Source organism: Salminus brasiliensis, chromosome 16 (assembly GCF_030463535.1).
Source record: "Salminus brasiliensis chromosome 16, fSalBra1.hap2, whole genome shotgun sequence".
NCBI lineage: Eukaryota > Metazoa > Chordata > Actinopteri > Characiformes > Bryconidae > Salminus > Salminus brasiliensis.
Genome location: NC_132893.1, coordinates 5,602,186 through 5,616,351, shown reverse-complemented (window position 1 = coordinate 5,616,351; position 14,166 = coordinate 5,602,186). Strand labels below are relative to the sequence as shown.

The following is a 14,166-nucleotide window of genomic DNA, read 5'->3' as shown; positions in this document are numbered from 1 at the left end:
TAACTGGCAACCAACCGGCTAACAAAACTGCACCGCAAACAGCGTCCACAGTTCATTCCTAACATTTCTAAACCTTCCCGAAACCAAAGGGATAGTGTTGAATTAAGAAACTGAGGTGGATTAGAGTAACCTAAACTCACACTGAAGTAAGAGTATTGTTATTTGCGACGTACTAAAGTACTGTGGTGGAACACTCTGGAATATTAGTGGAGGAACCAAAGACTGTTCAGGAGCTATACACTTATTCTGGGCAAAGCAGTACAGCCACCAACACAACAATAAACACAATAAAATCAGAAGGTTTAATAAGTTCAAACAAATAAATAAATAAATGTCTGTTCTCACAAATATCCCTGGAAATACTGGAATGAATGGAAGTAAGAAATCAAATAAAATAAACATCAAATCTTACTTCAACTTAACACCACAAAATAGAAATGTGCTATGCTGAAATTATTACTAGAACTAGAAATTTCTCAAAATTCTCAAAATAGTGACTTGTTCTCAACAGTTTTGAGTAAGCATACAGTATTTTCTTAAAATTATCTTACAAGTAATATATACAATCATAAATAATAATATTTTATTATTATTATATATAACGATTTCTCTCTTTTTTTTAAAATCAGATTTCTTTTGTAAATCAGAATTGTGACTCTGAACTACTTAATCTAAATACATATCCTAAATTCTGACTTAAGATCTAAAAATAATTAGAAATTTGAGCATCAAAAGGATATGATTTTCTCAAAAGTTTGGGTTAGCTACTTAATGTTCGGAAAATAACTTACCATCTTAACTTTTGACTATATATATATATATATATATATATATATATATATATATATATATATATATAAAAGCTAGTTTTGTCCCGAAATTCAACATTATGACCCTTTTTCTCTGAATGTTGACTTTGTAAGTCAAGGACCTCAGATCATCCTCTAATCGTCATATCGTAGCTTTTTCAGGACCATCTTCCTGACTCTTGCTTTCACCCTTGTTTTTTTAATGTTTCTGACTGACTGACCGACCTGCCACAGATCACACTGGTTGCACTGAGAGACCAGGTGACTTTTGTGAAGTTGAAGAGGTTTAATTCTCAGGTGAAACACTTGCTTCTGTGACTTTTACACTGTTAGTTTAGCCTTTTCTGCAAATCCCCTTTTCTCACTCTGTAACGGTAGTCAGTCACCTCAGTCCCCACAGACCTGACACACCCTCCACCTCTCCGTGTGAAGAACAACTTCCTGAAGAACAAACGACTAGTAACACTTCTCTCTCTCACACACACACACGCACGCACACACACACACACACACACACACACACACACACACACACACACACACACACGCGCGCACGCACACACACACACACACACACACACACACACACACACACACACACACACGCGCGCGCACGCACACACACACACACGCGCGCGCGCTGCTCTCACTTCGCTACCTAATGACTGGTTTTAAACGGCTGTCAGAGAGACCGACCGACCGACTGACGACTGAGGCTTCAAACCAACGCGGACTGAGTAGGAAGGTGATTCGGTCTGTTTCGGTCTGTTTAAACCGTTCACTCGTATAGTAAACAGCTTTTAACAGAACCATAACTTCCTAAACTTGAACTCAAACTACTTAAACCCCACTTTTTAAAGCCCTCTGAGGCGCTGAACGTCTCCCCACCACTCACCTTCACACCGGAGTCAACGGTCTCCGCCGCTCGCGCGAATAACTGACTGTAAACTTGCACACTTCGCTCGTGCGCTTCGGGAAACAGGCGAGCGTTCGGCTCTCGCCTCTGATTGGCTGATTGTAAGGAGGGAGGCGGGTGACATCACCTCAAACGATTTGATTGGACACCGGGTTCGAACAGAGCGACGTCTGATTGGTCGCCTCAGTCTTTGGCTGCTCCTCGCTCACCTGTTGCACGCCGTTCTAACCAGTGCTCGAATGTTAGGAGAATCCCACGGGGCGCCCTGCTCCCTAGGTAGTGCACATGAAATTACAGCTTCTGCACTAAAACAGAGCACCATGTGCCATTTGTATTCAGACACAGGCTACACGACCCCTTGTTTGACCCCTTGTTTGGGTGTAGAAGTGTACTGTATAGGGAGTATGGTGCCATTTGGGATTGAGCCTTTTTTAGTTTTTGGAGCATTTTACTAGTAAACTCACTACTAAAAGTGTTCTGAACTAAATAGAAATCCCACAGGTACCATAAAGCATCATGGGAGCAATTTTGGTATGCCACAATACCTTAATGGTGTCAATAAAAAAATTTTTAAAAAGCCACCCGTAAATCCAAAGTGTCAAAATTGACCCGCATCTCAGTCACTACTAATAACCAACTAGATCTACTTAAAAGACTTAGCACTTCGGAGCAGCCGTGCGTACAGATGGAAATGTTGGATGTGGCTCAGATTTTGGATGTGTAGATATGGGGAGTATGTAATGTTTCCATTAAGTTTAATAGGGAAGATTGTGCCGATTGTTGTTCCTTTGACTCAAGTCAAAGTTACACCACGTTTCCAAAAAGTAACTCGAGGATGAAAGAAGTTGCAGCACGATTTGTATTTAGTTCATTAGAGAGCACTTTTAGTAGTGTGTTTACTAGTAAAATGCTCCAAAAACTAAGGCTGAGTCTCAAATGGCACCGTACTCCCTATACAGTACACTATCACAGGCCTAAGTCAAGAAAGACTATAACTTCTACACCCAAACTAGGGGTCAAACAAGGGGTCGTGTAGTCTTTGTCTGAATACAAATGGCACATGGTGCTCTGTTTTGGTGCAGAAGCTATAATTTCATGTGCACTACCTAGGGAGCAGGGCGCAACTTGGTGAGCGAGTAACTTATAGACCTGCAGTGGAATATTAGTACATCCACCATCTATAAGCATATAAACAAGGGTTTGTTAGACATGGCTCTCCTTGTGTTGGTGCTTTTGGTATAAAATAAACATCATACCCCTAGAGATCTGTATTAAACTGTAACTCAGTAATTCTTTATGGCATGGATTTCACAAGATGTCAGATAAAAATACTTTGAGAATTCTGGTCCACGTGCGTCTCACAATTCCCACTTGATTTTAGGAGCCTTTTCATGCTGTAAATCTCCCATTGTACCACATCCCAAACGTGATGCAGACGCTGTGACTGGAGAAGGACACAGGCGTTGCTTTGGTATGCCAAGCGGTTGTTTAGGTTTTGCTACGTGGTTGCTATGGTTCTCCAGATGGTTACTATGAAGTTGGTTGCTAAGTGACTGGGTCCGGGGGGTGTTTACTAAGTGGTTGCTATGGTATCTTAGGTAGTTACTTTGGTGTTGTTAAGTGGACCCACCAAGTCGGTTGCTGTGGTGTTACTAAGCGGTTGCTATGGTATCTTAGGTGGTTGCTTTGGTGGGTGCTACAGTGTGGCAGGGTGATTGCTATGTTTTTTCAGAAAGCTGCCATAATGTTGCTTAGTGGTTGCTAGATAGTTGCTATGGTATCACAGGTGGTTGCTAGGGTGCTAAAAAATGACACCCCATTTATTCCTATGGGGAAAAGTTCCACAAAATCTGTTGCTACACAGAAACTGTATTTCCGGTCAGATGTATCCAAGTGCGCAGCACACAATCAGACTGAATAATCGTAAACTGCGAGGTGAGTTACGCAGCAGAAATCCGGCAGAAAAATAAGAAGAAATAAACTGAGGAATAATATAAATCAGATATTAATACGCACAACCATATTAATGTATTTAAAGGCAAGTTTTAGGTCAGCGTGACCCTTTAATACTAAATGTGATTAATCATAAGCATTAAAGATGAAGAAATGGAGTGGGAGTGGAAGTTCAGAGCTTAAAGAAACAGACCACTGGGGCTGAGAGGGAGCCAATTTAAAGAAAAGAGAGAGAAAAAGGGGCGAGAGACCAAGAGGAAAACTGGCAATGTTCTCCACAGGAGCAAAGGATTCCTGGGCTTGAGTCAAGGAGGTGACAGACTTCAGCGCAGATTCTCAGAATGCAGTAATTCTAAGAAGTACAGCTGATGAAGGAACGTTATGATAACCTCGCGCAGAAAAAATCTTCCATCATTTATATGGAATGTGAGGAGAATAAATTATACACACTGTGAAAATGACCAGTTCACAGGAAGCAGAAAGCAGGCTGGAGAGCTAATCTGTTTATTAGCCTACTTCAGAGCTGAATGTATTTCTGTAGTTGTAATGTACCCAGAGTACCAGACTATGTCTAATCAGCAGCAGACCATGCTTTCAAATGGAAGTTTTCTTGGTCACGGTGGGCCTATGCTATAAGCAAAACGGGTTCTATATAGTTGTATATATTACTGAAAAGCCCTGGAAAAGTACTGGAAGCCCTTTGTTGCTTTGTAGAACCATCTACAAAAGATTTCCCACCAATCCAGAGGACTTGTTACCAGGCAATGAACCATCTAAGCATCCAAATGGTCGTTTTAGTTGTCATGGCTCTTTATAGCACCATTGCCTTTACTAAAGAATCCCTGAAGAAGCAATTTTTAGAAGTAGTTTAAGAATAGTTCAGTCCTCCTCAACTACAACATAGGCTTTGTTCACACTGCAGGGCAAATCAGATTCATTTCTTTGTCTTCATCTGATTTGTTTGGTAAGACTATCCATCTACTGCATTATCCACAGTGGTTATAGCCACAGCAGCAATGCACACGTAAGTATGCTTACTTGGGGCAGGCTAAACTTAGCTAAGGGCTAAATTGAACTTAAAATGAGATGTTAAAGAGTACACCTTTAAAAAGGCCATGAGCGACTAAGAAAAATAATGAAATACAACCAGAACTGTAAAACTCCCCTGCGAGTCTGATTTGAAACCACATACAAATATGGCTTGAAACTGATCAAGCTTTTTGTCGTTCAGACTGCAGACAGTCTGTCTAAACAAATGTACAGAAAATACTTTGGGTAACTTTTGAACAAAGCCCTAGAAACGCTGTTCTAGATCAGACAGGGTCTTCGGGAGCCCAAAAAAGTGCGGGATGGAGTCAAAATGCGGACCATCCATGGAGTGAATTTGGTGTGCTGTTGCTTCATTAGAATGAAACCCTGCAGCCGCTCTGACCCTTTGTGTGGAAGTGCAGGTTCTGGATTGCAAGATTAAAAGCCAACAGTGTCATCATCATTCAGGTATCTGTGAAAATCCTTTCTCACCAGTAGCACAATAATATGTACTTTTGTGTGTTTTTCTTTTTTGTTTTGGCAGTTTTTTTATTGACTTGTCTCAAAATCAGATTTTGACTTGAATGGTTTACTTTCAATATATATAATTCAAAAAGCCCCTATAGTGAGTTAATTTGAAATATGATTCAAAATGTCAAGTGAAAAGGTCAATATTTTAAGATGTTAAGTTCCTTAAGTTCCTGAAGTCATTATTGAAGTTGAAATGTTGAGATACTATGTCAAAATCACAAGGAAATAAGTCAATAAGTCAAGATACTAAACAAACTTTTAAGATACCAAGTCAAATTAGCAAAAAAATATATTAATGAGACTATGTTGAGAAGTTAAGTAAAAGTGAGAAAGTCAAATTATCACAAATGAAAAAGTGATTGTTTCAGAAGATACAAATTAAACATTTTGTTGAGAAACCAAGTTGAAACATGGAGATTTGAAGTCAAAATGCAGTCAATATTTTGAGATATTAAGTAAAAACTGAGTCATAATTTCCAATTTAAAGTCAAGATCAATTAAAAAATAAATAAATAAATAAATAAATAAATAAATAAAAAACTTGCTCCAGAAACTGGGAAGGTGTTTTTCCCATTCTGTTCCTGGCAGGAAAAGGTTTCCACAGGTATCAACTATAACAGCTGTTGTAAGATATGTTCTGAGTAGGGTTGCAGTGGTATTCTGGTTTTAGGTTGAATTAAATTGATGGTTATCATATTGTGTACATTTCTTTACAATTCCCACCAATTCCTTACTAATTTTAGGGTTCTGAAAAAAAGAGTCAGTCAATTAATGGAGAAAATAATTAGCAAATTAATCTATAATGAAAATAACCATTAGCTATATAGAAAAAAAACAAGAAGTTTATATTTATATTATATTTTATTTATAAAGGAAAATATTTTAAACACACTTTCATTCTAAAATATATAGAAATGTTTAATCTATAGTTAGATATTTGTTCATAAAAAAAACTACCGGTCATTGTATCAGATAATAATAATAAAAAGCAGAAGAAGAAGAACTGTGAAATACTGTGTCCTGTGCTATCGTAAAACCGAGCTATTTTCTGAGAAGCTTTTTTATGCTGTTAAAATATCATACCATTGCAATCCTACTTCTGAGTAACTTGACATCTGAGTAGTCTTCCATTGCCCTTCAGAAATCAAACTCTAGTGGTTTACCACTGCTTAAAAGAAAAGCTCTGCAGCGCATTCAAACAATGAAAACTATTCACAACCTAATGATGGCATCCAGGAAGTATGCAGGTTGGCCGATACCAGGCCTTGGTGATAGCGAGCTGGCTTATTCAGTTTTTAAATGGTGATGTAATTCTTTCCCTTCAGCGTTTAACAGTGAGTGGATGCGCATGCCTGGCTCAGCTGATGGTAATAATGGGGATCTTACTTCACCAAACTGAACCATGTGTTAACTATGCACATGTGTTCTAGATTGTACATTTAAATGGATTTTTACAGCTGAACTGGTGCTCCTTTTTTGGGTAATTCTGAAAGTAGCCAGGCAGACACGTCCACAGGCTATTCCACTTGCTTTCAGAGGCAGTTCTGTTGTGCAGTGCAGAGGCGACCTCCACTGGTGAAATGCAGACTTCTCAATCTCAGGGAAAGGGCCTTTTTTGACAAGGACCAGAACTGCAGACAAACAGTGGCATGCAAAAGATTAAATCAATATTTGTTTTCACTTGGAAATGCATTGAAGATGGCCCTCATTTGCATTGCAGCCCGGCATCTAGTGGGGTTCTGACCATTGTAGAACAGGGTAAAAAGAGGCTAACAAAGTATGCAGAGAAACACATGGACCACAGCCTGTAATTACAGAACTACAAAGTGCTCCTGTATGGTTAGTGGAGCAGATATAGTGGGCCGTAATGTTTTAATATGACTGTGTAAATGTTCTTCACCAGTTTAAAGGTTCTTCACTTTTCATCCATTCTGATGATTCGGATATTCGGATATTCCCCAGTGTTTTCCTATGTGGGGTTTATTCAGTGGGATCCATCATTATAAATGCAGAGCTGTCAACAATTCTACGCTTTAAAACACATAGTTAATCTGACATATGTTTTTTTATTAGGACTTTTCTCCAGAACAAATTGAAGAAAGTTCCTGGAAAGACACTGGTTCATTGTTGGTCAAAAGGCCCAATTTCCTATATGGAACCAAAAATGGTTCTTCTGTGACTTCGCTTAAAGAACTATTTGAAGGCCGGTTATTTCTGAGAGTGTGTAGTCTACAGTGATGAGAGCTGTAAGGTTCGTCTGTAACGAATCCCAGTGTGGAGTGATGGATCGAGGGAACTGGAAGCTGCATGGTTATAAATGACATCACCAAAATTCAAGGCAGACAGTAGGGCTGCCTCCACTGTTCTTTTCCTAGAATACACAGCCAGACCAGATTTAGTTTGGTTCAGAAACCTGAAACCAAGCTTCTGTCTTACACTTATTAGGTTTTAAAAAAAGGTTTTAATTCAGTCATATGTCTAGATATTTATTCTCTATGACTCTCAGTGCTGGATTTTGCCAGGGTGGTAAAACTGTATTAAATGAAGAAGAGGAGAGAATGAACTTAGTCTCCTTGGCATTTAACACTAGTTTGTGTTTCAATGAAGCAGTATATTTTTAATATATATATATATATATATATATATATATATATATATATATATATATATATATATATTTATTTATTTATTTATTTATATCACATTCATTTCTCAGGTAGAGGTGCTTAGGCTTAGGCTGGCCACAGGGGCCTATAGTGCACTACCCCACCTCCCCAAAAAACCTTTTTCTAAAAGCCATAATGATGATAATGTTCTATTAAAATGTTCATGTTATCAATAACCTTTATATTTATTATAAACCTCTATATTTATTCTCATCCAACCACAATAAAATTGTCAAAATGTTTGACAAGTCAGAATAAAAACAAACCCAAATGACACCATATATATATATATATATATATATATATATATATATATATATATATATATATATATATATATATATATAGTGTCAATGTATTAAAATGTTAAATGGTGTTAATCACAACAACATTTTGTGATTCTGATTAATCACAAGTTAAAATGCTAGCTAGCACATCCTTGAAATTTTTAGTGGGAAAAATAATAGTGTGTGTAATAAAATAATGTGCCTAATAAACTGTCTAGAGAAACCTGGGATTTGCTCATAATATCTCAGTGCATCAATCACGATGAAGCTCAGACACAGAAGCTTTAATAGAGAAAATGTTTCAATAACTTTTTAACAGGTACATGGATAATCAGTCATTGGGCTGGATTAGCTAAGGCCGCTCAAAGAGGAGCAGCGGTGTGTGTGTTGTGGGTGTATGTGTATGTGTGTTCGACAATGAGAGTTAATTATGAGATTGAATCCATATTTCAGCATAAATAAAGTGTAATCTACCCTCTGAGCTAATACATCACTAGGCTCTGTAAAGAGAGGGGCCTACGGTAGGAAGTTGGGGCCTAACTTGGTAATGATGATTCATTTGCGTTAAAAAAAAAGATTACCATGTTAAAGATTACCATGCAGATTAACGGTTGACGCCCTAACGCTGACAGCCCTAATACATATTGAATTATTTTTTAGACCAAAGTCTAAATTATTAATCCATTATCAATAAACTCACCTCTAGCTTCTACCCTTTACTCAGACAGAGTTTATTTGAGCAGAGGTTTGAGGTCTTATTGAGCGTATTAGCTGAACCTAACTTGCCGTAAAACCTGAAAGGCCTTCAAAGCGGCTAATGGTGTGGAGGTAACGACCATAAGTAATACGAGAAGTGTGCTGGGAAAACTGGAACAGCAAGGAGGTCATAGGTCCTGTCCAGCCGGATTAGACAATCTGATTTCCAGGTCAACGGATCACAAAGGTGCTGGTTAACTCCAACAGCATTAAGTGCGACAGTCCATGAAAGCGGTGAGGACGGGAGGACAGAGTTTGGCATGCTAGCTAACAAATTCGCCTTTTAAGGAACTTTACTAAAACAGTGTGGAAAATGGAACCTGAAGTTTCAGTTTGAGCTATCTGAGGGGGGTTAGCTTTAGTATATTAGGTCCACTTCAAACCAAAAGCAGCGTCCAGTGTATCTTCCAGTGTGGATCCACTGAGGCTAACATAAGTAACTTGTGCTAGGTGTAATTTCTCGCCTCAGAAAGACTAAAGAAATGCCTCAGATGCTGCTTTCTCAGTTGTGCATTCAGGAGGCATATATAATAAAGGAACAAATCACTGCAATTACACAGATTTCCAGACTTCCATTATTTTAGTTGTGTCCAATTCCACTCACTTGTCTACCCTGTTGTGCAATGTCACCAAGCTATGAAGATGAAGATTAGCATATGCTTTCTTTGGTCACATATGGCCAGTGATGGCTGGTCATTATATTGAATGGATCATGGGCTCATAGTACTATGAGCAATACATTTTTAGAGTCCTTTCTCAGATACAGCACAGGAACTGGAAAGTGAGATGTTTAGCTAGCGAGGACAGTTACAGCAAGCTAATAGAATAAGTAGAACATGACAAATTCCTTCAAGTTTAAATCATCACTGAAGGACAATATACAAAGGAATGAAAAGTATCGGGACACCTGCTCATTAATAGTTTCTTCTGAAATCAAAGGTTATGAAATTTGTTTTTAATTTAATTACATTTTTTTGGACTAACTGTCTCCACTGTCCAGAGTAGGCTTTCTACTAGATTTTGGAGCTTTACTGTGAGCATTTGATTGCATTCAGTGACAACAGTGTTAGTGAGGTCAGGATGTTGGATGATCTCCACCTCACCTCATTCTCAAAGTATTGGATGGAGCACCACCATCATTCCAGAGAACACAGTGCTGTGTCAATGCGCCTGGTATCATGAAGCATGGTGCCAACAGATTCATGTTTATCTGCTCCAGAGAGTCTTTCCAGTACTTCTCTACAGGGACTAGACAAGCTTTAGGGTGCAACCTAAATTAGCTGAATGCATTCATTAGAAGGGGTGTCCACAAAAACTTGCACATATAAACTTGCACAAGTCTGTGTTATAAGAACATGGACCTGTTTGAATGCAGTAGCCAAAATTGGGCCATAGTGGCAGCACATTAAACCACTTAGCTTTAGCCACTCGGCTCATACAAAAGGCCTCTTGGTAGATTCATGATTCACAGAGACATGATTGGACACTGGTTGACTGATTGACTCCATGTTGAGTGATGATAAATCATGTGAATTTGACTTTCTTCTACTAAACTAGCTTGTATTTGGTCAGTCTGAAGGCATAACAATGAGCAAAATATGCCCAGGAGAGCATTGCATCTTTCTCAGTGAGGAAAGTCAATCATCGAGCTTAAGAGGTAAGTCCACTTTAGTTTAATACATTGATTGAGCTTTTCTGAGCTGTGCAGCCAAGCATACAGCTATACGTCAGTCGAGACCCTCAGCCAGAGAAGACCACATCAAAGACAGCTGTAAAGGAGTGACGAGGCCGGAGAACGAGCCCAAGGTAAACAGAGTCTGACATTTAATCAATATAATAATGTTCATCTGTGATACACGTTTATTGAACAAGAGAGAATAGGCTGAAACCATGAGACAATATGGTTATAAGCTTGGAAATCCACCCCCAACTCCATATGCTTACTCCGAGGATGGTGTTTTGTTGGTTACCGACACTCTCTGTAGACAGTGTAGAGCCTATACAACACAATATACATGTGGTATACACTTAAAACAGTTTCAACTATAACACATTCTTGCATAAATTTAAATAAATATAGTTTTAAAGATATTGTAGTGCATAACGTAGCATGTCCCTGATAAATTTAGCCATCATTGTCAGAAACTAGGAAAACAAAATTAAATATGAAAAATAGCCACTTTGTACAGGTTCCGATGCTTCACCTACTGAAGGCATCCAAGGTGGTTCTCCTTGGTCAACAGCTTATAAATATTATGATGATTTTAAACATAGTTGATCAGCCAAGACATGTTTGAAATGTCACAAATTATGCGAATCGCACTGCCTTACGGTTAGCTCTGTACATCAGTAATGAAACTCTCTGCTAGGGCCCTGTTTACGCAATCTTTAGGCGAGCTGTCAACTGGCGTGTCTTTGCGATCGTAACAACGTGAAAAGTACACCTTGCGCGTCTCGAAAAGCGCAAAATGCAAGTCTTTTAATGAATCATGGGTGTGTTTTGGGCTTAACGCACAATAATAAACCAATCAAAGTGTTCCCTTTAAGAGCCAGGTGTGGTCTGACTGTGGCGGATTTCAGTGGTGTAAAGTCGGGGTGTATGAGCGTTCGGCTGTACGCGCACTGTATTGACAATTCACTGCCATGATAGCAACGAACGTCTGACGTCTGCTTAGATTGTTTTAGGTTGGAAGCAGTGAAAATAGACTGTTGGCGGAGTGTAAGATGGCAATAAGCAAATGTGCATACATTCCAGTTTGTGCTAATGCTAATGCTAAATTACTACAGCATTATTTATTGTTGTGCTGACTATTATAAGAAAGTAAATCACAGTAAATGTACAATACTCATATGGCCGATGTGTTTCCATCTCAAGTGCAAACCAGCTAAAGCAAACTTCAGACACCAAACAAGTCAAACATGTCTTAGCTGATCAGATGTTTGGGGTTTGGTAAACCTTGTGGTGAACCTTCCTTTAGACTGTGTGCTTGCACTGTTACTTTTTATCCTGTCACATCACATACTTTCAATAGAGGCCTATAGCATTCAGTACAAATACACCGACAGTTATAAGTGTGAGGGGGGTGAACATGACACTAGTGCCACTGGGAAGAGACAAAGGTCACGACATCAGCAGGTTATACAAGCAATCTCAGAGACAAACTGAGACAAACTGAGCACTGATTCTGCCACTCTGTGCAGGGAAAGGTTTAAAGAGGGGCGATTTGTCTCCACTGATGTGTTGCATCTAAAGCAAAAAAAAAGCCCTGTTGAGTTTAAGTATTTGGACAATAACAGAGTGTTCATAATGTTGCTTCTATACACCGCCTGAATGAATTTCAAATGAAGCAATCAAGATGTGATTGAAGTGCAGACGTTCAGCTTTAATTGAAGGGGTTTAATAAAAATATTGCATGAACTGTTTTGGAATTCCTCCAATTTTATAGGATCAGAAGTGATTGGACAAAGTTGAACACTAAAACTTGTTCCAGTTCTGATTAACTAGTACCAGACAATGGAGGGCTTATGATCTGAAGCATGCCATATCATCTGGCAAACATGGTGGAGGCATTGTTATTCCATGGGCATGTTAGTACTGCCAAAAGAACTGGGTTGCTGGTGTTGAATGGTGATGTGGCCGCTGATAGCTGAGGAGTAGCAGGATGAATTCTGAAGGGTATTGCACTCTACTTTCTGCTCAGATTTAGTCAAAGGTTGCAAAACTGATAGAAGAGTGCTTTACTGTTCAGAAGGTCAAAAGTAACCCAAGAGCTCCTTAAGGCAAAAAAATTAGATGTTCTCACCCGTCCTCAACCCAGATGAAGCAACAAAAAAAAAAAAAGAAAAAGCATCTCAAAAGAGATAACTCTGCATCTGGGCAGTCAATGACTGCAATTGATTTGCTTCAAAAAATTTAAATGATCCCTTACAGTTGTTAGCTTGTCCAATTACTTTTGAAAATAGACTACATACAATACAATGTCTGTCATTCCTAAATGGTTAATGCAATATTTTTTCAACCCCTTGACGCAAAGCTGGACTACACAACAAGTCTACACTTTCAAATGATGGACCTGACTGTAGCATTTTTGTGTAAAATGTAATTAGTAAACTCTACTTCAGATTTTACTTACTTACTTTTAATAATTCGTATGAAGCTGGAAAAAATGTCCAGAATAAATCACAGCTCTAGATGATTCTGAAATGACTGTGAAAGCAAAGTAATGTCAACAATGAAGTCAAAATAAAAGTGTTAACTTTAAATTTCTTTAACATTTTTTAAAAGGAACTCTGGTCCATGGGTTTTCCTGCCTTGTCAGCTAACTTCAAACTTTAAGCTTAGATTTACACAACAGTGGAAAACCACTTTTAACCAGGATACACCTCCATGGCAAATTGTGATGCACCCCTGGCCTGCTCAGGGGTCAACAAGATCTCATAGAATTCATACATATACCACTAAAGTACATCCCAAGAAGTTTGTTGCATTTGCAGAAACACATTTCTACATATTTTACTATTTAGGAGCTCCAGTCCACCGGTGGCGCTGTTTTTCTGCATACATACAACCACACCACAGGCCTGTCATGCCCTTGCAGAAGACCTGAGAAAACAGAGGTGCCACATTCTACTTTTCTCCATTTATGGAGGTTATACAAAAGGAAGAATTCATAGACAAAAACTTCTGCAGAAACAGTAAGAATTTCACATCTTTACTGTGGTAAAGTTTAGGGTTAGGATAAGTTAAGGTTATGGTTAAGGTGTAGTAGGTTAAGTTTTGGTTAGGTTATGGCTAGAATTATGTTTAGGTGTAGTAGGTTAAGTTTAGGTTTGGTTAAGTTTAGGTGTAGTAAGTTAATGTTCTGTTAAGGTTAGAATTAGATTTAGGTGTAGTAGGATAAGTTTAGGTGGAGGCTAGGTTAAGTTTAGGTTACAGCTAGAATTAGGTTTAGGTGTAGTATGTTAATATTAGGTTTGGTTAGGTTTAGGTGTAGTAGGATAAGTTTAGGTGGAGGCTAGGTTAAGTTTAGGTTATGTTAGAATTAGGTTTAGGTGTAGTATGTTAATATTAGGTTTGGTTAGGTTTAGGTGTAGTAGGTTAAGGTTAGAATTAGGTTGAGGTGTAATAGGTTATGTTAAGGTTAGATTTAGGTGTAGTAGGTTAAGGTTAGGTTATGGTTAGATTTAGGTTTAGGTGTGGTAGGTTAGATTTAGGTGGA

General features: G+C 38.5%; 1 protein-coding gene across 2 annotated transcripts in view; it reads right to left on the bottom strand.

Moving 5' to 3' along the window:
- pdlim5b (PDZ and LIM domain 5b) overlaps nt 1-1,783 on the bottom strand; it is an 81,206-nt gene extending 79,423 nt beyond the window's left edge. For both annotated transcript variants that reach the window (XM_072659625.1, XM_072659626.1), the window contains exon 1: nt 1,705-1,783. The gene's annotated coding sequence lies outside the window, so the exon portion shown is untranslated. The remainder of the gene's footprint in view (nt 1-1,704) is intronic.
- Nucleotides 1,784-14,166: the final 12,383 nt, after the last annotated feature.